General features: G+C 47.8%; 1 long non-coding RNA gene across 1 annotated transcript; it reads right to left on the bottom strand.

Moving 5' to 3' along the window:
- Positions 1–7679: 7679 nt before the first annotated feature.
- On the bottom strand, positions 7680–17802 carry LOC119402822 (uncharacterized). The gene is made up of 3 exons (XR_007417338.1): positions 17626–17802; positions 7820–7956; positions 7680–7751 (listed from the first exon to the last, which is right to left on the bottom strand). It is a non-coding gene; the product is annotated as an uncharacterized LOC119402822 (long non-coding RNA).
- Positions 17803–26037: the final 8235 nt, after the last annotated feature.

The following is a 26037-nucleotide window of genomic DNA, read 5'->3' on the forward strand; positions in this document are numbered from 1 at the left end:
AGAGATGGGTGGGGGGCTTCTTCTATGCTTGAGGAGCAATCAACTGCAGGCCTCACACAGCGAGTGATGTTATCACATGCGCCCTCACTGCGACGGACATGGCCGGCTTGTTTCATCTGTGTGCGTCGCCAGCGCTCGCGCGCTTTTTTAGCCGCGGATAGAACATGCGTTGCGCGGGGCAATGATATTGCTTCTTTTGTTATTTTATGCTACTAGTGCGCAGCTCGCGTAACCGCTGCCTTGCGCAAGCCGCGCCCTAATATTCTAGAACCTTCGAGATTACCTTTTAATCTTCTTATATTCTAGTATATATTTATTGATATTATTTATATTTTAGAATCTTCCTATAGGCTTGAGCGTGCAACCGCGAACAGTTGAGATTATTCCGGAACTAACGCGGCCACGAGCAATAAGGCTTGTATGGTCGATGCGGCATAAATAAATGCCGATGCTCTGTTCGCTGCTATCAGTATACAGCGTGCACTACTCGCAGTGTTACTTTCCGTTTCCCGGCCATAATTTCGACCAATTAAAGAGTTGGGTATTTCCGTGTTTTGCTGAAGTCTTCTTCACCGTCACGACCACGTGACGATATCGATTTCAACTTTATAGAGGAAATGACGGCGACGGCGACGGCATCGGCGACGCCGATGGCAACAGCAGCCCATCGAGAGTGCCCATATAATTGTTATTGCAATAAAAAAATGTAAGTTAGACTTGCGTTTGAAATTTCAGTTTGGCTAAGCAGACTTCAAACACAAGTGCATGCAACTTTCCATCTCGAATAGGTGAATGGCTTCCCCTAATCAGAGAAGGAGGAAGACGAAGACGAAGAGCGCTACGTCGAATGCTTCGGCTCCCGCTTCTTGAATTTGTTTCGGCTGCTTAACTTTCTCAATCATCAACGGAAATGGTGCCATCCGACGGATAAAGTCCTGGGATTCAACACCATATCAACGATTTTGTGGTGGGTGGACTTTTCACCATTTTACGAACGTTTCACTGTGCCAACCACGCTACGAGTGGGACTGTCACGAGGGCTTTCCCTCGGTACCTCGACTCCAGCATGGAGGAGGGCATGATGATCACTGTGGAGGGGGAGGAGCTTCTTCCGGAAGAATTTAGTGCGGAGTACGGGTGGCGATCGGTAGCCATCAAGAAGAGTGCTGGCCGAGGGCGGCCCGGCGATCGACCGCGGGCAGAGAGTGGCGGATCGGGTCGCGAAGCAGAGCACAGCAGGAGAGCCAAGGGGGCAAGGAACAAGATCATTAAAGCGTCGAGGATGCCACCACTACCCAAGGAACATTTCAGAATCATATTTCGCCCCCGGGGAGGACTAGACGTCCGGAAGACGGGCCCTATTCGACTCGGGCAGGCGATTTTCACAGCAGCGGGGCTCGGCCTCGACGAAGTTATCCAAGACATCATATGCCCCAACACCATGCAAAACATCATCGTCGCCAGCACTCCATCCAGGGTGAACGCCGACGCCTACCTCAAGGTGGAACTCATAACCATCGGGGAAAGCCAGCACGAGGTCAGCACCTACGAGGCAGCCCCTCATGCTACATGCAAGGGCGAAGGCCCGTACCTGACGAAATTGGGCACTTTGTACCCGTCAAAAGCGATGACTACAGTTTCTGTGTTCTTGATCCTTTTGACCGCCAGGGCTAAAGGGTTCCTCGAATTGATGATGTTTCTGTCCAGCTCGGCCTGGCTCTGCCCGATATCGACGTTACGAATCACGCCCTTGCATGTAGCATGAGGGGCTGCCTCGTAGGTGCTGACCTCGTGCTGGCTTTCCCCGATGGTTATGAGTTATCCAAGACATCATATGCCCCAACACCATGCAAAACATCATCGTCGCCAGCACTCCATCCAGGGTGAACGCCGACGCCTACCTCAAGGTGGAACTCATAACCATCGGGGAAAGCCAGCACGAGGTCAGCACCTACGAGGCAGCCCCTCATGCTACATGCAAGGGCGTGATTCGTAACGTCGATATCGGGCAGAGCCAGGCCGAGCTGGACAGAAACATCATCAATTCGAGGAACCCTTTAGCCCTGGCGGTCAAAAGGATCAAGAACACAGAAACTGTAGTCATCGCTTTTGACGGGTACAAAGTGCCCAATTTCGTCAGGTACGGGCCTTCGCTCGTGAAATGTTCTCTATATCTACGACAACACGATAACTGCTACGCATGCGGCAGACTAGGTCATCGCGCAGATGTTTGCCCGACGCCGGAGAACGTCATCTGTCGCGGCTGTGGGGTGAACAACACGGACAGCACCCATGCCTGCACTCCCAAGTGTGGCCTATGCGGGGGCCAACACCCGACGGCGGACAAGTCCTGTAAGCACAGATTTCAAGTTCCGTACGTCGTTCGTCTTCGAAGACGGGAGAGAGCTCAAGCGGCCAGGAAGGATGATGCAACCCCAAAGTCGTCGACTCGTCGATCTCGCTCTAGGCGCCGTTCTGCCACCAGGGGGAGCGATCTTCCCGCTCACGGTCACTCGAGGAACCCTAGCGCCCGCTCCAGCTCCAGATCTAGAAGCCGTTCGAATTCCAGGGGTCGCGTCAAGGACCGATCCAAACCTAGAAGCACATCAGGTTCCACCAGCCGTTCCCGGTCCCGGGGTCCGCGGAGCAAAATCTCGTTCAAGGACACGCCCGGATCGAGGACCTGGGCCGACTGTGTCAGAGGATCCACCGAAAAGGTAACGGGGGGGTCCATCGCCAGAGCATTATTTAGTCAAACTATCCCAGTTAGAAAAAGAGAATGCAGCAATGCGAGGTATCATAGAGCAGCTTAGAGCCGAGGTAGCGGAGCTCAAGAAGAGTAGCAATTCACATGCGCAACCCAGCGTCATAGTCAGATTCCCCACAGCCCATGGAGGTCCCGGTGGGCGCGGATGAGACATCATCGGGCCACCCCGCCAAGAGGAGAGCGGTTTCAAGCAACGCGGACAGTGCGGCCAACAGAGCGAAATCCGAAATAAGAGAAGTTTTAAACAGCCTCAGCACTGATATTAAGCAACTCGGCAAGCAGCTAAACAGTTTCCGCGCAGGTGTGGCGCAACACTTCGCGGCCATGAACGCTAGGATCGAGAATCTCGAGTCGCAAGTCAAAGGCGCGCCAGAGGCTACGTCGCGCCCGGTCGTGGACGGCAACGCGCCACCACGCGTCGCCAGTGCGACCAGCAAGCAGAACAGTGATGATGGCGCCAATTAAGGAATTCAGAATCTGGCAATGGAACTGCAGAGGGTTTCAACACAAAAGAAACACTCTGCAGCAATTTATTCGCACTCACCAAGAAAAGCCACATGTTATCTTACTGCAAGAAACGTTAGCAAGCAACATCACTCTTCCGGGATACAAATCCCATGCGCTACACGGAGATGGCAGGGGCATCTGCACACTGGTTAGCAACAAGTGCACGTTCATCGTTCACGATCTGAGAATCCCGCCCGGAAAAACGGAGCAGTCTCTGATTGAAATCATCCCAGGTCAAGCAAACAAGGATAGCATATACGTTCTCAATGTATACAGCAGCCCGAAAGAGCACAGGCAACGGTTCAAAACAGTAATCACCAGGGCAGTTAGGCTGGCGGGCACCTCGCCTCTCATAGTGGCTGGGGACTTTAACGCCCCTTTTCATGCGTGGAACTACCCCCACGACACGGCTAAGGGTAGAAGCCTGTGGCAGGAAACGAGTGATTTCGGCTTCTCTTTAGTGACAGACCCGGCGTTCCCAACCAGGCGGGGCACATCTACCACCCGAGACTCTGCACCAGACCTCACCTTCGTCAAGAACGTCGACTCAGTCAAGTGGTCCAACCTGATGGTCGATCTCGGCAGCGATCACTACATAACTACGACCACCTTTGAGGTTTCTCAGAAAAAGCTTCGGGCCTTCTCGATTACCGACTGGGACAGGTTCCGCAAAATCCGCCGAGAACGAGCAGACCATGGAGAGAAGCCGGAAAGCCTAGAACAATGGACCGAATCAGTTATGCAGGATGTCCGGGAGGCCACCAAGATGGTGCAGACAGACTTGCAGACAGAGAAGATGGACAGCCGACTTGCGCACCTTCTCGAAGCTAAGCAGTCACTCCTCGAGAGATGGAAGGGCCAGCGCCTCAATCGCAGGCTCCGGAAGAAAATTGCCGAGGTCAACAAGGTGATAGAAGAACACTGCCAAACGCTGTCAAGACAGCAGTGGGATGATATCTGTAATTCGATCGATGGTCAGGTGCGGACGCGGGGCAAGTGGAATCTTCTAAAACACCTCCTTGACGAGACCGGAACCAAATCAAATCAGAGAAGAGTACTGGCCAAGACCCTTCACGAAGCCACGAGGTCATCAACGGAGGAGGAAGTCCTGGATTATCTTGCAAAAAAGTACCTGCCTCTGAAAACGAGCGATGGCGGCGCTTACACCGAATACAATGGGAAACCAAACTCCACTCTGGACGAACCATTCACCATCGAGGAGATCCGGAGAGCTCTACATGATCTCAACGGTAGATCCACGCCAGGCCCGGATGGTGTAACAAACAAGGCACTCAGAAACCTCGAGGACGAGTCGGTCGAGTTTCTCGCGGACGAAATCAACCGTATATGGAAGGAGGGCGCAGTCCCTGAGCAGTGGAAGATTGCGCGGGTCATCCTCATTCCTAAGCCCGGCAAGCCACCGAGCTTGGAAAGCCTACGGCCTATCTCTCTTACATCCTGTGTGGGGAAGGTGGCAGAGCACGTCATCCACAACAGAATCACAGGGTTTATCGAGGAAAACGAGCTGTTTCCTCACAACATGGTGGGATTTAGGCCCGGTCTTTCAACTCAGGACGCTATGAGGCTCATCAAGACTCAGATACTCGACAGTAACACCCGGGACACGAGGGCCATTCTCGGTCTTGACCTAGAGAAGGCTTTTGATAATATACATCACTCGTTCATTCTCGACTCAATCTCGAACCTAGGCCTGGGCGCGGCCTTCCATGCTTTCGTTCGATCTTTCCTCGAGGGACGCAGCGCCCTGCTCAAGGTCGGCGAGATCGAAACGGACAAAATGGCACTGAGCGATAGGGGCACCCCGCAAGGGTCCGTGATTTCACCGCTATTGTTCAATATCGCCATGGTTGGTCTATCGGAGGGTCTGGGCAAGATTCAAGGCATCGGACATACTGTTTACGCGGACGACATAACGATCTGGTGTGCTGGAGGCAGCGATGGGCACATTGAATCTGCCCTCCAGGAAGCCATCGACTACACAGAGTCCTTTCTGCAGGACACGGGCCTCAGGTGCTCACCGAGTAAATCAGAGCTGCTTTTGTATAGACCCAGCAGGCGGGGACGCAAGCCAAAAGACTGGAAGCCCCTGGCAGAGAGTGACATCAACCTGCATACGAAGAGTGGGGACATAATCCCTAGGGTCGCGTCGATCCGCATCCTCGGTATGATCGTGGAGTCGTCGGGCACCAATAGCCAAACGATCCTCCGGCTCGCAAAAAAGACTGACAGCACCATCGGCCTTATCAGGAGGGTCGCCAACAGACGCAGTGGTCTTGCAGAAGACAACCTGGTCAGGCTTATCCACGCGTTCTTACTATGCCACTTTACCTACGTCGCGGCCATGCATGTCTGGAGGAGGGCTGAGCGGGATAAATTAAACGCCATGATCCGGAGAGGCATCAAGAGCGCTCTTGGTATCCCGAACTACACGCAGACGGAACGACTCCTACAGCTGGGAATGCACAATACGCTGGAGGAGATTGCGGAGGCACAGGAGAGGGCACAGGTCATCAGACTCTCGGGCACGAAGGCTGGGAGGCGACTCCTGATGGCCATGGGTATCCCGTCGGCTACAGTGGACGACAATTACCAGGGATTGCCAAGAAGACAACGTGAACAAATCATCGTTTCCCCCATTCCGCGCAATATGCACCCGCTGCGAAACACGGGAAGAAGACGGGCCAGGGCAGCGACGATCCTCCGCAGTGTAGCAGAGGTCCCTGGGGAGAGCTGTTTTGTCGACGCGGCCAGGTACAGGAACAGCAACAAATACGCAGTGGTCTCGGTCGACCAAGCTGGTTCGGTCATCAACGCCGCATCGATTGAATGTTCCTCCTCGAGCGCTGCCGAGCAGGTGGCCATCGCTGTCGCTCTCCTCGACGAGAAGCGCGCGAACGTATACAGCGACTCACGGGCAGCCGTCCGTGCCTTCGCCGTCGGCGCAATCGCCAAGGAAGCACGCCGTATTCTCGGTGAAAAAGACATCTCTAACCACATCTTAACGTGGTTCCCTGCTCACATGGGTCATTTTGAAGGAGGCCCAACAACCTCAACGAGCTGGCCCACTCCAAGGCGCGAGGCATGACGTTCCGCGCCCACGGAGGTTCTCCCCAGCCCACGACGTTGGACAATAGAGATCAGCCCACCACATACAATGAAATTACCCAGCACTTCTACCTAGGCAGGAGGGTCTACCCCCCTCCTCACAGAAAACTACACAGAGCCCAGGCCATGACGCTTAGACTCCTGCAGACTGATTCATATCCAAATCTGGCCTTATTTCACAAAATTTACCCGGATACTTACAGTAGCAGCTCGTGTCCCCTTTGTGGGGAAATAGCTAACTTAGCGCATATGCTCTGGCGATGCCCCTCGTTACTGGGCAGTGAACAAGCCGACCCAGCCAAGTGGAGCTCCGCCATCAGAAGCCCCAACAAGGGGGATCAGCTTTGGGCCGTCCAGAGAGCCCACGATGCGGCGGTCAGGCTAAGCCTGCCCGTCCCAACGTGGGAGAAGCCCACTGCGCGCTAGTCGCGTCTCTCAGGACTATATTTAATAAAGTTCCACCATCCATTCCCCTAATCACTGGTTACGTATTGGACGGCAATGATGTACTTGTAGCTGCTCTGGACAGAACCAATGAAGAAAGCAACATAAACAACAAGGGAGGTCGGAGCAAATCTGCCGTAAAAAACTAAGTTCTAACTCGCACATTTCGAATTTTGCAATAAGCAGGACTATGAGAACAGAGTGCGGAGGTTAGGGCTGGCGTTTTGGAAGTACTTAACATGACGCAAACAAAAAAACTATTGTGAACATACGAAATCATTATTTGATACAACTATTGCTATGAGATGTATAAATACTCGTGTAGGTGTCAAACAGTACACTGTTTAGAGCTAAACATGCAATTAAAAACTTACCGAACAACTTTTCAAAATTATAATCGGGTATAGTAAAGGGACTGCGATAGCGCAAGTTTATCTCCTCAAGTTGCATCCCATGAGAATAGTGTTGGAGTTTCTGAAATACATAACTGAAACTTTAATTGCTGACCGTCTGTTGTGTTTTTCATTATCCAGGTAATTTGAATTTATATCAAATAAATCTCCAGAATTTGAAATGCCCGAACATGGTTGAAAGCAGCAATAATGCTAAATCCCTCCGAGCTCCAACCATCTGCTTTGTTATTCTAAAAAAACAAATATCAAAATATACAAGAAAAAAATGTGCCGCATACACCTCTACTGTGTCGAACTGCTTGCAAAGGGAAAGAATACTTCGCAACTAAGTTTTCGGCACTCACTCAAGTATTATTCCCGGCAATATCAGGTGAGCGTGAGAGCATGCAACAGACTGAGCAGCTAAACTTCTTATTAATCACGTACCGTTAGGGCCAACGGTCATCATGTTGTGGAAGTGAGGAACAAATGCTCCTTCCAGACTCTCAGTCACCCTAATCCGTGGGGAAAGGTTAAATATGCTTAAATTAAATACGCATGTTAGGTGGTCGTTGATGCTTACCTTTTGTCGGACGAGTTATAAGATCTGTTGAAGTACACGGCATTTTCTGTTATACTCGTCACCTTGTCCACCAGGCAATAATGGGGTGATGTTTGAGTGCTATTGTACGTCCATATTAGCTTTGATGTGTTCATAAACTGAAACACGAAGATGAAGCGGCGGTAGCGTATTATTTACTTTATTTATTTATTCGACGATACTGCCGGCTCTAGCGGGAGCCATTGCAGAGCGCGCAACAAATGCACGATCAACAACAAAACTGATCTAGTAAATCCAGAAATAACTAGTAGCAGAAATAAAAGTAGGATAGTGAAACTGACAGAAGCAACAAATGTCGTTCATTCAGTAATGAATACTACGAAAGACAATGCGCCATTCCACACCAACTCTCCCAACAGTGGCCCTCGAGGGAAATCGATTTCTTTAAAACAAAATCGCCATATCCACGAAGTGAATGATGATTGAGGAGCTGGCTCGGAGATACTCGGGTAAACCGTGAATGCTCCGTACAGTTTCTCTACTGTCATATAAAGACGCCACACGTTGTTATAGGAGCGATTGTGGTCAGGTTGTTGTCGAACCACAAGCGGTCGCAGACCTTGCAGCTGTGGTCGAACGTGTGGTCGAGGAAATCGCGCTTGAAGCGCGCGTCGGTGCCACCAACTTCAGGTAGCGACCGCTTTCGGCGCTTCGCTGCTGCATCCCGTGCCCGTACCTCTTCGAGGTTCTCTTGCCGCCACTTCCGCGCTGCTTCGGCTTCGCGGGCTTGTATCTCGGGGTCCGCACGACTAGGACATCTCTCTACGGCCCCGCGATCTCTCACCGCAAGGTCTTGGCGGCGCGCCCGCCCTGCTACTGCCTTGCGAGCCCTCCGCTCCGCCGCCTTTTCTTCTTCGTTCATGTTGTTAGTATCGAAACGCACTGCCGGAGTAGAGCGAGCGCCGCATGCCAAAGTTGGCTATGCTATATTTGGTTTTGCCTGCGTTAATATCATTATCAAGGCACTCGAAGAACAAGAGGAAGAAGACTTCTCTTTCGCGCGAGCGTGCGCATGCTATAGTTGGCTAAGCTATATGTGCTTTGGCTGTGTTAATGTCACCATCAAGGCGCTCAATGAACAAGAGGAAGAAAACTTTTCTTTCGCGCAAGCGTGCGCTGAGCCAAGCTTGGGTGGATGCAGGTTACGGCGCGGGACTTCGCCCCAGCTTAAGAACCTGGCGAGCAAGCTCCAAAAGATTTAGGTTTCAGTGAGAATTGAACTTGGGCTGTCGGCGTGGCAATCAGGTGTTCCACCCCAGAGCTACGCTATTTCTTGAAACTTCCTCCGCAAGAAACGCTATATGAATGTCATATGCAGTGGGAGGAGTCTCCTTAGCGCATGTAATATTGCGTGGCAGATGCGTAGAATCGCGCTAGGCGTCAAAACTTGTGAATTGTGCAACGAGTGCGTGGTTTAAAGCTGCCCGCCAATTACAGAGTGCAGATGCGAGGCAGCGCGTGGTACCTTACGGCAGCTTAGTGGGTACATGGCCAATTTTCAAAAGGACGATTTATCGCGTAGTGGGCACTTAACAACTCTACTTGCAGTCGTCATTCTAGGATAGTTTGAAACGGCCAAGGCTACGTGCACAGTCGTTCGTTTCCTTACGGCAAGGTTGAGGCATGCACTGAGAACAGAAGCCAGGCCAGCCAATGGGAAGGCGATGAACACGGTGCCCGATTATGCTATCGCGTTCTGCTCCGGAAGGCGAAGGTTAAGCGTCCTCCAAGTTTTTATTTTCTATTTCTATTTTGCACTTTTCGTGTATTTTTTTATTGCTTGTTGCATAGAATTACAGAGAGCTCAGCTAGTTGGCACGTATTATGCTTAACCCTTTGTATCCCAGCGTACACATATGTGGACAAAACATATCAGTGAAGTGGGATCAGGCTAGACAATGCATGGCCTTAAACATCTATTTGAAATGTTGGCATTACTTCAGCATTTCATAAAAACGTCTATATATGTGTCCGCTTCTGTTAACAAACAGCGGTATGTGCGCACAGGACGATGGCGTTCTTCTCAAGTCGCCTGTGGAGGTGTATGCCCATATTTTTTTTTTGGTAAATTCGCTGCAAATTCGTAAGAGTTTTAACATTAGGCGACTTTATTCGAGAAAAGGAAGGGTTTATCTTGTTTTTATGTGATTTTTCTTGAACTGCGAGCGACCAAAGCTTTGTAAGTTGAGTTGTCGCAGCGGCGTCTACGTTTGTGGACGCCAGACATACCGCGTTCGTGTAAGAAGCTGATAGAACGCTTCGTTGCCGTGAGCCTCCGCGCGAAACGTTATCTGTAATATAGCTAAATACGCCTCTTAGATGTTACGTTTAGAATTTATTTGCTTTATTCGGAACGTGGAGTAAGTGATGAAGACATACGTGCCATAATTTTCGAGCTGACTAGTGGAAACGAATGTTTCGATTGGGAGAGCGCCGATAATTAGCGGGTTCAAGCAGGGCCATCAACAAGCGAAGGCCTCTTGAACAGTGCTACTGCTGATGATGAGAGCATTCAGCTTGAACGTAACCATGAACGCATTGGTAATGATGATCAACGACGATACACATGATGACGAATAGAGCTGTGGGCAAGCGAATGGGCCTTGAATGGTTATAACGATGGCAATGACGAAAGCGTTCAGCATGGGTATCAACGCGTTGATGATTGCTATTATGAAAGACGATGATGAAAGTGTCGAATCAGCCTTTGGCAAGCGGCCACGTGAACGTTTATGATGATGATAATGATGATGATGATAATAATATACGAATGTGTTGAAATGAAGAAGGCGTTGATTATGGTAAGTAGTGATGATGATAATGGTTAATGCGTTGAAATGGAGCTGCCGGCAACCACAGTTCCGATGTACGATGAAGAAGGGTGATGGACCTAGCGTAACTGCTGCTCCGAGCGCCCACGTACGTGGACACTTCTTTTATTCTTGACCTAAAGTGAAATTTTCCAGGTTTTCAGTTTATTCCCACTTTCGTATGTACTTTTATGCATATACGAAAAAAATATTTACTTGCGCAGCTGGATTGGCTGTGGGATACAAAGGGTTAAAATTATGCAACAAGCATAATTTAAGCTATAATCAAATCATAGCTTATTGCTTATCGTTTTTTTTTATTTTATGCCTCAGTGGCGTGAACTGCAGGACAAAAAAAAAACCTCGCGTGGGTCCAGGCGCACGAGCCAAGTCTTTCGCTGTGCACTTTCGCTTTGTTACGGTGATGTACGACGGAAGCTCAACCCAGCAACGGGAGACAAGGAGCTGCCCTCTAAAATTTAAAGTCCCTTTATCGAACGCTAAGGAGAGCACAGGCGAAAGATTATGCCTCACGAGACACTCATTCATTTATTAAGGCGAAAGCCTTACATGCCTCATCAAACGCGGAAATTTACTGGCTTCCCGCGTCAGCGGCGTCAGCACGAGTGATGCAAAAAATCATCATCACGTGATGACGTCACAATATGATGTCATCATGGCGTCACAACTGCCGTACAGTATTTCAGCTGCAATCGTACGAGAAACAATAACGAAAATATTAAGCCTTAGATGATTCATCAAACGTGAAAATTGGCCGGCTTCCCGCGTCGGCGTCCCACATCGGCGGCGTCAGCACAAGGGACGCAAAAAATAATCATCACGTGATGACGTCAACTTATGGGATCATCATGACGTCACAGATTGCCGAAATTGGTGGCGTCATTACGATGCCATCATGACTTCATCATATGACATCACTGCTTGGTCAAAGATGGGTCGATCCCGGAGGCAATGCAAAACAATCTGAGGGTCAGAAAGCTTACAATGCATCCGATCATGGAGGCATTGCAAAATCACGTGTTCGCGGGAGTTTCAATACATCGACTTAGATGAAAATGAAGAAGATGATGGCTTTCTCCTTCGAGTCGGCTGAGGCGCATGCATAAGGGACCCCGTGAGTTTTTACAGCGAACCTGTATACCTGTGCCCCCAATGGTTTCGTCTCCGTTGGCAAAAAAAAAAAACGCATGGGAATAAAACGCGCGGGCAAAAGCAACGTGGCCTAGAGTATACAGCATACAGCTTAGTATTCATTTCAATAAAAAAACACTACAAAACAAGTATCAAAACCGCACGATACATGATAAGGCGCGCCTGTAACAGGCGGCGTGACGTCAATACTCATTTAAAATATATACTAAACCGCAGGTTTACCAAAGCACAGTTTGTAACATTGGACGTGACGTCCCTACATTACATATATATAAAAAAGGGCCCGCCTAGTAAGGCATTGCATTTCTGTTGTAACGCGGCTATGGGAAGGCCACGTATAGTGATGACTCCGAAGAGCAATGTGCATACGAGGAGCGGCGTCGAGAACAGAGACGACAATGTAAGCAACGGCCTCGTGCTCATGCCATAGATGGACAACCGTTTCGGGGGTGCATGTTCTAAATTTATTAGACCTTCTTCTTCAGAGTCCGCTCTACGAGTTCAACAACATTCGCTTCAACCCACAGACTTTCGAACGTCTCCATGACAAAGTGGGTATAGAAGAAGACGAGGTCGAGAGGCTGATGGGCGTCGACAACTTCGATGATCCAAAGCAATCCGCCATAGCTATGAACGCCTCGAGTAAGGCGGTTGTGTACAATGAAAGATGCATTGCCGGTATGCAAAATCAAACGCACTTCTTGGCCATCACTCCCGGTGAAGGTCAGACGCTAAACTCAAACTTGCACAAATCTAATGCGGAAGACCATTCAAGCGACGTCGCAATGGGTAATCGTTCTGGGTGTCGTTTACCGCTTCGCTGTCCAACCACCTTCACAGCGTGAATTGTAGCCATATTTTTTAACACGAAAGATTTTTATGCCGGGGTCCACTAAGGTTTTAGTGACGTATTTCCGTCACGGATATGACGATGAGAAAGTAAAAAATTGTAGGGAAAGTTACCCCGCCGGGAATCGAGCCTACGACTTCGTGACCGTGACTATAGGCGCCCGGCGCTCTACCGACAAAGCTGCCGCGATTTTCTTTTTCTTAGTTGCACGCCACTCCACAAACGCGCCTTATATCTCTCACACATTCTCTCTCGCACGGTGGTCTCTGTTGACGGGGTTAAGCGGGGCGTGCTGGTGCCGCCGTCTGTGAGCGGAGAAGTGAAGTAATGTGGCATGCCACTAACTAGCGCCGATAGAGAACGATTCGGCGACGACGCAGTCAAACCATGGCCTCAGAGTTTGCGCGCTGGAGCGCAATCTCGAAGGCCATGGTTAAAGCGTCTCGATGGATAGATGGATGAATAAACTTTATTTTGGGCCCTCGGAACACGATGCAAATGAAAAATTACACCACTTCCCGCTAAAGGGGACCATGAGGCGATGCGAAGCCGGAGCACTTGCACGATCGCGTTCCGTTGGCATTCTTTGGGCATGCTCCCGACCTCGCGTCGTGCAACGCGAAGAGGAACGCTACGCGCGTCTTGTCTTCCCTCTAGCCTGGCCGTTAATTCTCACAGGGCGAGCGGGGAACGCAGTCGGCAGGCGTGCGAGCGGGGCAGCGTAGGAGAGGAGAGGGAGGGGGAGGGGACGCGCATGCGCTGGTGCTCATCGCGGCGTTGCGCAGGAGAGAATTTCGGCATGTCTAGCCCGCGTTTCAGAGGAAGAGTTGAAAAGGGGAGGGGGGAGGGGAATTGGAGGGGGAGGGGAGAGGAAAGGAGAGATGGGGAAGGGGGAGAGGAGAAGTGAAAAGGTGAGGGGAAGTGGAGCGGGTGAGTGGAGAGGGTATGCGCATGCGCAGTAAGGGTGGTCACGCCGCACGCCACCACCACCACCACCACCACCACCGGATTGAACTCCGCCATAAGATACTTCGCATCTAAAAAATTGGCCGCGTATCTGCGTGCTTCGCTGCAAATGTCGTCTAAAGACGATAGAAGAGGCGCTGCGTGAGATATGGACGCCATCTGGCAATACGTCGGGAAACATGAGTGCTGTGTTGCGGGCTGGTAGTCCCGGCGCAGCGGCAGGCGAAGACCGGCGGTGACCAACGCGACCGGTGGGGACGCCGGGCAGCCCGAACACGCTCTTTGGCGCGATGCGCCGAAGGAGAAGAAACGTCCGCACTCAACGAGTACTCTCGACAAACTCTCTTACTTACACGTCGCCTGGGTAAAACAGGAATTAAAGTCCCTGAAAAATAACTAAAGTAGCGCCATTCGTGTCAGTGTACAGGCGCCTCCTCACTCGTGCGCTTTGTAGATTGCAGTTGAAGTTAGTTGAGCTGCGAAGCTCGTAGAGCATGGCTCTTGGCCGGAAAGAGAAGCTTGTGCAATTCTTCCGCTAGAGCGCCCGAGGGCGCTGCAGTTCTAAGTGACGCAGTTGGAAAAGTCCGCGAAATAAAGGGAATGAAATAAAATTCACGCCATATCCACGAAGTGAGTGATGATTGAGGAGCTGGTCCGGAGAAGATCGGGAAAACCCGTGAATCTTCCGCGCAAGTCCTCTACCATCATATGAAGACGTGACACACGTTGTTATATATATATATATATATATATATATATACAAGGTTTGAATTATTTACAATTTTTATGAACCATATACACAATTTACCAATATGTACATACTGATGAAGCATATATATACAAGAAATATCTATAAGAGCGTCTGATTCTCCATTGTCGACACTTGCAGACGCAACGCTCTTAATGTTCTTTCAATTTGAAAACTGCCCTCGAGACGCGCACAACAAAGTGGCCCTAAAAATAACTGTCCGACGCTCGCATGGCTGTCGACCGCGTTCCCCGTTCGCCCTGTGAAAATTAACGGCCAGGCTAGGTGGAAGACACGACGCGCGCAGCGCTCCTCTTCGCGTTCCACGACGCTTCGAATGAATGGATGCGGGTTACGTCGCAGAACTTCGCCCCAGCTTGAAACCTGGCGAGCCAGCTCCTAATAGCGATAAATGCGGCAATGTAATGTATACCGAAGCATGTGGCGTCTTTTCATGGTGTCCAACAGCATAAAATCGTACGGTACATAATCTTCGAGCACGCAAAAGTGCTCGCTCCTGATGGAAGCGCCACTGCAAACTCGGCGTCGCTGAGTAATCGCTAGAGTTGCGCACTAGCTTTTTAGAAGGTTGTCCGAGCGCCATCTTGTTTGTCCTCGTCTGGGTTGTTTAGTTGACCGGTGCGTGGTCGAACGCGCTTGAGCCAGTTCGTACGGTGGTTCTGAATGCTTCAGGATGCCGACCTGCTGTGCCAGTGGCACCAAGACCTGCTCTGGCAGTGGCACCAACCACCGGTACAACAGCAGAAAGAAGAGGTTTTCACTACAGCGGGTAGAATCTGTAGCTTCCCGGAGGACACCCTAGGGGCGTTGCTGCAGCTGCTAGGAGAGGAGGCCGAGGCGAAGGGACGCAGTTGGCGCTACTTTATATTTTTCAGGGACTTTAACAGGAATGCCAGAGCGGCGCCCCCTGTCATTCGTACAATGCAATACTGAACCGAAACCGAAACACACGAGCTTGTGCAGAGGGCACGGAGGAAGACAAGTTTCAGCGCAGTCGCATTTTCAGCGCACCTTAAGAAACTAGGGTTGTAACATTGTAGGGCGAGTAGGGCCAGAAGGACCGTCACGACGAAAACCTGCCTCCTCAGTCGTATTCGCCTGGAACGTTGGTGTGGCTTCGCGTTCCCTCCTCCGCTCCTGGCCTTTCCACAAAGCTACTGCCTCAGTACGAAGGCCCCTACCGCGTCCTACGTCAAGCATCCCCAGTTAACTATATGATTGAGCCTGTTCAATCATCTACGGACCGCCGTCGTCGCGGCCGCGAGACTGTTCACGTCGATCGACTGAAGCCGCATTATGACCCACCAGTTCTACCTGTTCCTTAGGTCGCCAGGATGGCTCCTTTCCGCGGGGGAGTGATTTGTAACATGGTAGGGCGCAGACAAGAACGCCTGCGAAAGAAGACGAAGACGGTTGTTGTTGGCGCTCGCGCTTGCTCGGCTTGGACCGCTGATCGCTTCAGCTGTGGCAATCTTTTAATAAACGCGTTACTGTCTTAACGTTCAACGCATACCATCAAGGTCTTTAAAATTGCGTATCTATTTATTTTCTATTAAAGGAACACACCACCTAATACTTACCTAATGATGTTACGCCTCAGATATGCGTAATATTTACTTTTTGATCGACAACGTTCACAAGTATGAACAGCCGTACCAGTTCAAGATTGGTGGGCGGTAAGCAAGTGGTTCAACTTTGGCCGGTTGGCTGAATCGGGTGACGTGCCGACAAACAGAAAGACAGACAGACAGAAAGACAGACCAAAATTTCTGCGTTTAAGTTCTGCAAGAAAGACTATCGTCTTTAAAACGCTCGCCGCGTTAGGTTCGGGGAGTCGCCCAAGACGCAGTGAAGTTTTTGCCTTTCGCTTCGTGTTAACGTGTGATGGCACGTTGTCGGTGTAGTGCAGCTTCCACATGCACCAACGGTGTTTCGTCGCTGACTGCTTCGTCTGCGCTGTCACCGACTAAAAAAACTGTTGCAGTAAGCGCTTGAGAAAGACAGCAATGTCGACGCTCGAATGTCATGCCATGGTCATGCCTAGGCGGAGCGAGACCGAGGCCAGCGAGACGTGGAACGCCTGCGCGCGTTCACGGCTCAAGCTACGAAGCTCTGGCTCCCGTGTTGCTGACGCGCAGTGTGGTACTGTATGCACGAGCACATGCGTAGGTTGCCCTGTTACTCGGGAGCGCACATCGTGCCGTGGCTCTCCTCAGTTAACGAAGCTTTGAAGTGCATATCGAGTACCAATGTTTATTATATGCTTGTTGGTGTCATCCTTGCGTGGGACTTACGATACGCTGTGTACAGGTATATGTTAAGAACTTCAGCTGCCACAACGGTTAAATCACGATCATGGGCGGTAGTCGTCGCGATGGAGATATGCTACTAGGCGTCAACGTGTGTGCATCCACGTCAAACGATGCTATAGCTGCAATATATTAATATACATTGTACGAGCTCTCATATATCACTACACAATGAGCACTACTTCTGTGAAGACACGTTTCACTTTCGTGTTATACCGATTCCTATGACGGAGGGATCAGCCATATTTTTTTTGTTTACCTTGCTTTTCTTCATAACCTGTTGTGAAGTTCCGTCATATAAAACATCCCAGTTTGATTTTAAATGACCCACAGTTCTGGCTCAGTGTCCACTGCATTCAGCTGATGACACCGCCATCCCCGGTTCAGATCCTTGCCGTGGTAGCCTCTTTTTAACGAAGTATGTAGCACCGCTCGTGTAGATATAATTGCGTCGTCAATAAAGGAATACAGACAAACCCGAATGCATCGATCGTGCAGAAATATGGAAATCAGTTCGATATGTTTAGTAATTTCATATCTACATTACGTCCAAATCAACTGCAAAACCTCCATTAGCACATCGCGCATCCCTCATTTTGATTACATGTGCTTTGAATTTTAACTTATCAAAGAGGAGTTCTGCACAAATGTGCATGGTCGCTATTGTATTTCTTCAACACATTCAACATTTTATGTCGGTCAAACTGCCTCAATTACACAAATGTTTCGAAGTATCTTTTTAGAAAATTGAAAGTTCTCTATGTCCTAGACCCACAAGTCTCACGTTATTTCTCGGCTTGATCAATTAGTTATTTATGCACTAATATATAGTAAATTTTTGTACAGCAAATTATAACGTATGAACGTATATATGTACAAAATGAACATACCAGTTTAACGTCGTAGGTTTTGAAGTCAAGTATAATGTCTTCGGCGGCATAAATAGTGATTAAGGCAGTAAAGATGAGTGCGGTATAAGCCTGCTTTATCATAATGCCTTCAGTATGGTAATCTCAGTGCACTTGTACTGCCCTGTTGAGGGAGCCTTATGTACACCCACGCAGAGAAAAAGTGAAGCAATTTCATCTGCAGTGACGCTATGTTCCCCGTTCGTGTATGACAAATATTGCTTTGCAACAGACGCTCTATGCACAATAGCAACCTTGAATTGCCTTCTTGTTTGCTTCCTACAGAAACTATGAGTTATAACGGATGGGTCTTCGCTTGGAAGCGCAACGCGTCAGCAACAATGGCAAGGATATCAGGGGCAGAGACAATGGAATAACTTTTATTCTACTGAAACCATAACTTTGGAGTCACAAAGGTCACGCTGATCTTACTAGTTGGGTATGCGCAAAGTTACGGGAAAACATATTACATATTGTGAGTATTGTCACAGTGTCGCGACATTGAGGAACGCGTAAGCGAAACTAATAATTAGCAAATAAGCTCAATGGGCGAATTTGTGCAACAGCAACAGCAAGTGATACTCAAAACGCAATTATTGTTGCATCTGTAAGCCGGAGTTCAGAGGTGGATTATATTGTTTATGTTATTAAACCGAAAGCCTTAGATGCCTCATCAAACGGGAAAATTGAACGTCGCTCCTGTCGCCGTCAACACGTGTGATGCAAAAATCATCTTCACGTGATGACGTCACTATACGACGTCACAGATTGCATTTTTTCCCATTTACGCGACTCGTGACATGACATGCATGTCACTCATGTCATGATAACTCATTCATCTGCCTTGTGGGCATTTCATGTCGTGCACATTGCTGTACGTATTCAGACTGTTTCGATCACGAGCTTCATGCTATATGCATCACCTCACTTACGCCTTTAATGTCCCTCTAATACCTGTACACATGCATTTAGCATATAATGTTTTCTTTATTTATTATTTACTTATTTATTTGTTTACCTATTTTCAATACTGCCAATCTTTACTTGGAGGCGATCGCAGGTGGGCGTACCGATACAACTTGAGCGTGCAACAGAGTACAACACATTTCAGTGTACAATTCGATACCATATATAGAAATGAGATATGGTACTTGTGGCTAGGAATGTCTGGTATACATTTAAACCTTCATTATTTCTAATACAATAATATTATTTAAAACCTAACCATCTAACTTAATACAATCTAATACAACATAAGAAATTTGCGTAAACAGGACACGGACAATTCTGCATAAACATGACACATTGTTTCGTCGTTAGTACTTATTATTTTCTATTGAATCACAAAAGACTGATGGCGATTCAATGTTGGATATTGAGTCAAGGCGGTTCCACCCCTAACCACAGCAGGGAAAAGGAATATCTAAATGTGTCAGTGTTGCAAAGATATTCGGCTAGTGTTTTATAACATTTATCACATGACATCCCCGAGTTAAGAGAAGTTGATGTACATCGAATAGTCTATGTTAAAGCGGTTGTGCAGTACGTTAGGCATAAAGTTCAAATGAGCTTGTTTTGCTGCGGTTGCCAATGTGTCAATCAGGGTAATGCTAGAAGTTCAGTGGGCGAGTCTGTAGGTTTGTATTTGTTATGAATAAACTGCACCACTTCTCTGTGATGGTTTTCTAGTTCAGTTAGTCACTCTGAGAGGGAACAACCAGTACGGCTTTGCGTATCCTAGTACTGGCCGCACAAATATTTAATAATATAGAAGTTTGATATGACTTGGAGCAGACCCACTGACCTTTTAAGGAAGAACAACTTACAGGTGGCTGTTGACATGTTGCCAATGTGTTTGTTCCCCTTCAGGACAGATGTTAGAGTGAGTCCTGGAGACTTGTGTTGAATTTTAGTTACCTTAAGCGAGTAAGTAAATTCTGGCGTACTCTTTGTTGTCACCGTAATTGACATCAATTTACTGGTGCTTAGGGAGATTTGCCATTATTCACACCAGGCGTTTGTTAAGTTGTCTGTTTAGGGTGAGGTGGTCTTTATAACAATTTATTTCTTTATACTGCAGTCATCTGCAAAAAAGCTTTGTGTTACATTTAGTGCTGGTGACGATGTGATTATTCTAAATTAAAAAATAGTGAGGACCCTAAGACCGAACCCGGATGTACTCCAGACAAGATGCGAACAATATCGGATGACGGTTCATCGAGAAAGACAAATTGCGAACGCTGGGATAAAAAATCACCAATTCATATGAAAGGGGCTTTGGTTTATAAAAAGAAGCTAACGAAATGACCGCGAGAGCACCCAGGCGTAGGCTGCTCGATAGATAGATAGATAGATAGATAGATAGATAGATAGATAGATAGATAGATAGATAGATAGATAGATAGATAGATAGATAGATAGATAGATAGATAGATAGATAGATAGATAGATAGATAGATAGATAGATAGATAGATAGATAGATAGATAGATAGATAGATAGATAGATAGATAGATAGATAGATAGATAGATAGATAGATAGATAGATAGATAGATAGATAGATAGATAGATAGAAGGGGTATTTTGTTCATCAAGACATTACTTCTCATTTACAAAAAATTCTGCAGATGCCACTCCCTGTGGGAATCGGTTTCATGCGAAGCACGCGGCGAGTACTTTTATATACTGAATACATTGGCATTGAGTCAAGCGTTACGAAGTGGGTCGACGTGTTTTTATAAGTGTAGTACTTGTGTGCCCATCGTGGGCTTACCAGGCATGTCGACTACACTGGCGTTTAAAGGGTGACATACATTCTGACGTAGCGTCGCACTCACGTTAGAGCACAGACGCCAGTATTATCAAAACGAAGTGAACTTTGCGACGCGATGGTGTGAATATCATACGCAAATTTCGATGCTCTATTCATCCGGGTTCCGGTAACGCTTGTACATAATGTGATGAGTCATAGAGATACAAATGTAATGTTATAATAGCTGTTATAACTGCTATAATAGCGGAGCCAACACTAGAACCACAGACAATCTGATATGAAGACTGTATGATAGGAGTACATATGTAATGTTTGTTGCTTTTTTATGAAAAAATATAACCAACACTGCAACCACAATTGACGTTGCACCGACATTACGCATGCACAGGGTCTCTTTCCAAAGCAGTTTCAAGACCTGACGTGGCTCTGCGGTAGAATACACGACTGCCACGCAAAACGTTTGGGTTCGATTCCTAGACTGCCTTTTGTCCTTTGCATCTGTCGGGTCAATGCTGCCGATGTCGGTTTTCTTAACGCCCTCGCATTTAAATTACCGATGCCTGTTCTCGCCTTTCCTGTGTAGATACGAACTGTCAATCACCTGTGGCGCATACCCGTATTCCGCGGCCTGTGGTATACGGGTATGTGCCACACGTCTCTGGAGGAAAGCGTTTGAAGACGTACGCGACAGGATTTTCACATTATTCATGTCATGACCCGACAGTCATATTCGTCAAATCTGTTACCCTCCCATGCCAATTTTGGTCTACACCAAATTAGGGAGGAGATCATGAGAGCACCCAGTTGTAGGCGGCTAGATAGATAGATAGATAGATAGATAGATAGATAGATAGATAGATAGAAACGCTCGAAGTGCTTGCGGTCGGCTAAGAAATGCTTCGCATTTAAATCTTTATTGCGACAAATATTTATCTGTGCTGTGTGTTCGCGTATCTCAAAGGAACACATTTACTCGGTACTTTCGGCAGTTTAGTATTTTGCATTAAAACAGTGCCAGAAAACACAAGGCACCAGACGAAGACAACAGGCACAGGGAGCACTAACAGCTGGATCTTTATACAATGAATCCACAGCATAGGTAGTGGCCGTATATGAATTAACAGAACATAAGAAAATACAGGAGCGAATCCCATAGTCAAGCCTACTACTGGTGCAAAACAAGTCCTATATGTAATCTGACACCTTTCTTTCTACCTCTGTGACCTCGTGTATTCTTACGTCTCTATCTTGTTTCGTTAACTCAGCGAATTTCATTTTAGATCTTGAATTAGCCACCTTCGCCTATTATCGCTTCATGATTAGGCATTTCATGGTTCGCGATAGTTTGCTTACTTCTTGCCTTGGTGATGTTAGCTTCAACTTCAGTTGCTGCCTCAGAAATCAGTGTAGTTGAGTTTTCGTTCATTCCCCTTATATCGACGTTCTTGTTCTAAGGCATGACATTCGTTCTCAAGGGCAATGCTAAATTTCTCTGTTTTTGCTCTGACTACATTTAGGTTTACCTCTCTTTTAGCGGTTAACCTTGCTCTTGTTCTTCTCATATTGAGGGTCGCCCTCGTGCTCACTAGCCTATGCTCATTGCATTTTATCTTAGTTGAGCGTTCTGCTCTATGCATGGTTTACAGCATAATAAAAAAACCATTTTGTTCTCTATTTCTCCGTTGTGTCTTTTCCACGCCCGATTGCTATATCTATGCTTTCGGAAGAAGGAGCTCATTATGCGGAGTTCATCTTTTTCTGCGAATTCCTCTAGCATCTCTCCTTTATTGTTCCTACCGTGCGGCGTTCAAAGAATTGTTACTTCGCGCTTCAGAAAGTGGCGAGGACCGTGCACGATTATTGCAGGTAGACTTGAAAAATTTCAAAAAAAAAGAAATGTGATCTTTCATCTCTCCTTCTACAATAGCCTCTTCATAGGTTTGTTTACTAAAGCGATCATAGATGTTATTTTAAGGCGAAAGCCTTATATGTCTCATCAGTGAGAAAATCCAGTGTCGACCGGCATCGGCGTTAATAACAACAGTACCAAAAGCCAGGTGACGAAGTGGTGGCCTGATATTATGGCGTCTTCATGACTCCATACACGTCATGTTATTATGTAATCATATGACATCATCGCTTGGTCGAAGAGGAGCCGATGCCGGCTGTAATGCAACACAGGGCCAAGTGCAGAAAGCTTCAGAGGACGGAGGGGAGGGGGAGCAATGCAATCATCTATTAACGTCAATCTAAAATAAGAAGTACCTCGTTAGAGCATACACTTTCGACTGTCAAGTTTGTTTCCTTGTACGAACACTTCGCCCTTTTACGATCTTTTTATTAAAGTCTCGCAGCGGGACTGAACCAAAAGAAACGAAAGATTTTCGCAAGCAAGAATAAACCAAAATGTTCCACACAATTTCGTCTTTTATGTTTCAACGTCATTTCAATCCGGAACGAATTCGGAAAGTGAACAAATATATGTCGTACATGTTGGCTACCCTGCCTATAACTTTCATTCCGTGCTTCTTTGCTGGCACCTTGGCACAACCTCGCCATACCTCATTATGACTGCACACGAGCTTTATCAACAGTGATTACTCAGTTATTTCGGCGGTCTTCCCCAGTAATGTTGCTATGTCTGCAATACACTCGAACAGTTTTGAAGCTCTCTACTGCGAAATGCTTTCAACGACGGAGATGTCTATGCGCGGACTAAGGCGGCTGTCGTGGACAGAAAACTCGGTGGGTATGCGCCCCAGAAAGGAAGTATGTGCCAAGCAGCTCCTCGCATAGCGTAGCCATGCAAGGCGGTGGCAAAGGAAAGTGAGGGTGAGGGTGTAAGGAAGTGAGGGTGTAACCGTACAGTCTGCAACGGTCGTCAGCATGTCGTGGCTTATGCCAGTCGGACGCTTAGCAGAGCATAGAGGAACCGCACTGTCGCCGAGCTTCAGTGCTTAGCAGCCGTCTTGGCCATTAAGAAGTTCCGGCCGTATCAGTACGACCGCAATTTCAGAATTGTGGCTGACCCCCTACGCTGGCTTGTTGTACAGTCTCAACGGAAAAAGATTAGCGCAAGTGAACGGTGGCCGGAGCCGCAAAATTGGGACACGCAGCGGTGTTGTTCACAAAAACGCCGATAGCATGATTGCCAAGCAAGTTCCACTTTCCAAAGCGGGGGTGGCCGGCGGACCATCGGAAAGCAGCCCATCTTGCTGTTGGCCCATCCGAAAGCCCATATCTTAAAGAAACGCTTGGTAATTGCTTATCGCCAGGTGTGGCTATGCACACAATATCCTTCTTGCTATTGTTTTTATTTTTTCGCTGAAGTTGCAAGCAACCGTATCTTTATCGCATTTGCCCAGAAAAAGCCAGTCATGAAGTTACTCGGTATGCGCATTTCTTCCTCCTTCACGCACGAAACCCTCAGAGTTTTCTGGACACTCTGCTGCTTTTCTCGCATCAGGAAGATTTTTCAATCGCTCAGACTGCGTCGTGCTGAAGAAGCACATCGACTCGCACGCCTTAGACCACTGTCCTCGCAAGAACAAAGCAAGAGTCGCTATTATGCCAGGTATATTTCTGTATGTTTTCTCCTGGTCGCTACCTTTGGCAGTGGACTAATGTTGGCAAAAAATCACACCATATCCAGGAAGTGAATGATGACGAGTGGGCGAAGTTCCGGGGATCATTAACCGTGAATCCCCCCGTACATTGCCCACTCGATCATGCAAAGACGTGACAACACGTGTGTACAGCATATACAAAGTTGTTTATTAATCACACTGCGTATATGTTGGGGGATCATTAACCGTGAATCCCCCCGTGCTTTGCCCATCGATCATGCAGAGACGTAACAACACGTGTGTACAGTATATACAAAGTTGTTTATTATTCAGAAACGCTTTCAATTGGGCCAGTTGGTGCATACTTGTAACGTCATTCATGGCTGCGCTAAAAACACGGACAACCGAAGAGACGTACACACTACGGGCGCAAACTACCAACTTTATTACTGAATGCCAAAGTAAACCTATATATATGCACGAATCTCATCACGTACTCTCTTTTACGCCGCATCGTGACAGATTAGCAACACAACCCCCTGAGGCAATCTTTCTTTGAGGCATGATGATGATATGGTTAAAAAATACAACCAAAGAATTGACAGAACCACAAGGCCGCTAAAACTATAAGTTGCAAGTACAAACTAGGACACTGTGTGTCATTCAGACAAAGCCGTCTAAAACTTGAAGCTCTTTTTGGAGCAGAGTCAAAGAAGGCATGCTCACGCAATGGTCAGATCTCTTGTTAGTAAAATAGACCTCAACAACTTCCCTTTGCTACTTGTTACTTGATTTAGACTAAAAAAACGTGTCTTCGAAACTTGGCGGGCATCCGCACCGCCTGCAGTGAAAGTCTATGTACCGCCCGGTATTTGTGCGTACCGCTAAGCTATGCTCTCGCGCCCTCTCATTGAAACAGCGCCCCGTCTGTCCAATACATGCATACACTTCAGCAGGTCAAGGATACTTCATATATCACACCTGAAGTACATTCAGTGAAGACTTTGGCGTGGCGTTCGTTGCACAAGGAGCGTTTTTCCTTGTTCATCATTGCACATACTTTAGCCAATTTCCATGGGGCGGTAAAAACCGTTTTCACAAGAAATCGATTCGCACTTTACATTCTGCGATAAACGGTGTACGTAGGGCATTACGTGGATTGGCTGTTTGACTGCACTAGGCTGCTTCCCTTTCCCTTCTACTTTCACATTCAGCAGAATACGTTCACAGCAACTCCAGATAAGCTCAGAAGGATAGCCAGAATTGCGCATGCGTTCAATGAGAGGGCGCGAGACCATAGCTTAGCGGTACAAATACCGGGAACACCTACACTTTCACTGCAAGCGGTGCGGATCACGATGTAAGAATATTCAGGTGTTGACACTGCGTGCGCCTAAGCGGCCAGAAAATGTTCGGTCGTCGGTCCGTTGAACGGTGTGCCATCTAATGGCTTGAGGCGGAGAGCGCCCGCGAGTAGCCGAATCACGGTGGTGCTGCGTCATCGCCGCCGCGCTCGCCGTGCCCTCTCCTGTTGCTCTCTCGATTTCGCCCCTCGACGCCGCTTGGCGGATGCACATTATCCAACAAAATGGCACAAAAAATGCACGTTATCAGCAGCATGCACGTTGCTATGGAGACGACTGCCCCGCTTTTCGTAGCGCCCTCCAAGACGGCGCCGATGAAACTGCAAGTCATCTGATAAGAACCCGAACATTATCTGGACGCGCGTGGATTGCGGTTTGCCATGCGTTGGGGGAAGAGTGTCATCACCTGAGTATATTCTTACACCGTGGTGCGGATGCACGCCAAGTTTTGAAGTCACGGATTTATGTCTAATTAAAGTAACAAGTTGCAAAGCGAAGTTGTTGAGGCCTATTTTATTAGCAAGAGATCTGACCATTGCGTAAGCATGCCTTCTTTGACTTTGCTCCAAAAAAAGCTTCAATTTTTATACGGCTTTGTCTGAATGGCACACGCTGTCCAAGTTTTTACTTACAATTTTTAGTTTTACCGGCCTTGTGATTCTATCAATTCTTTGGATGCATTTTTTTACAA

This window comes from Rhipicephalus sanguineus, chromosome 8, assembly GCF_013339695.2.
Source record: "Rhipicephalus sanguineus isolate Rsan-2018 chromosome 8, BIME_Rsan_1.4, whole genome shotgun sequence".
Taxonomy (NCBI): Eukaryota; Metazoa; Arthropoda; class Arachnida; order Ixodida; family Ixodidae; genus Rhipicephalus; species Rhipicephalus sanguineus.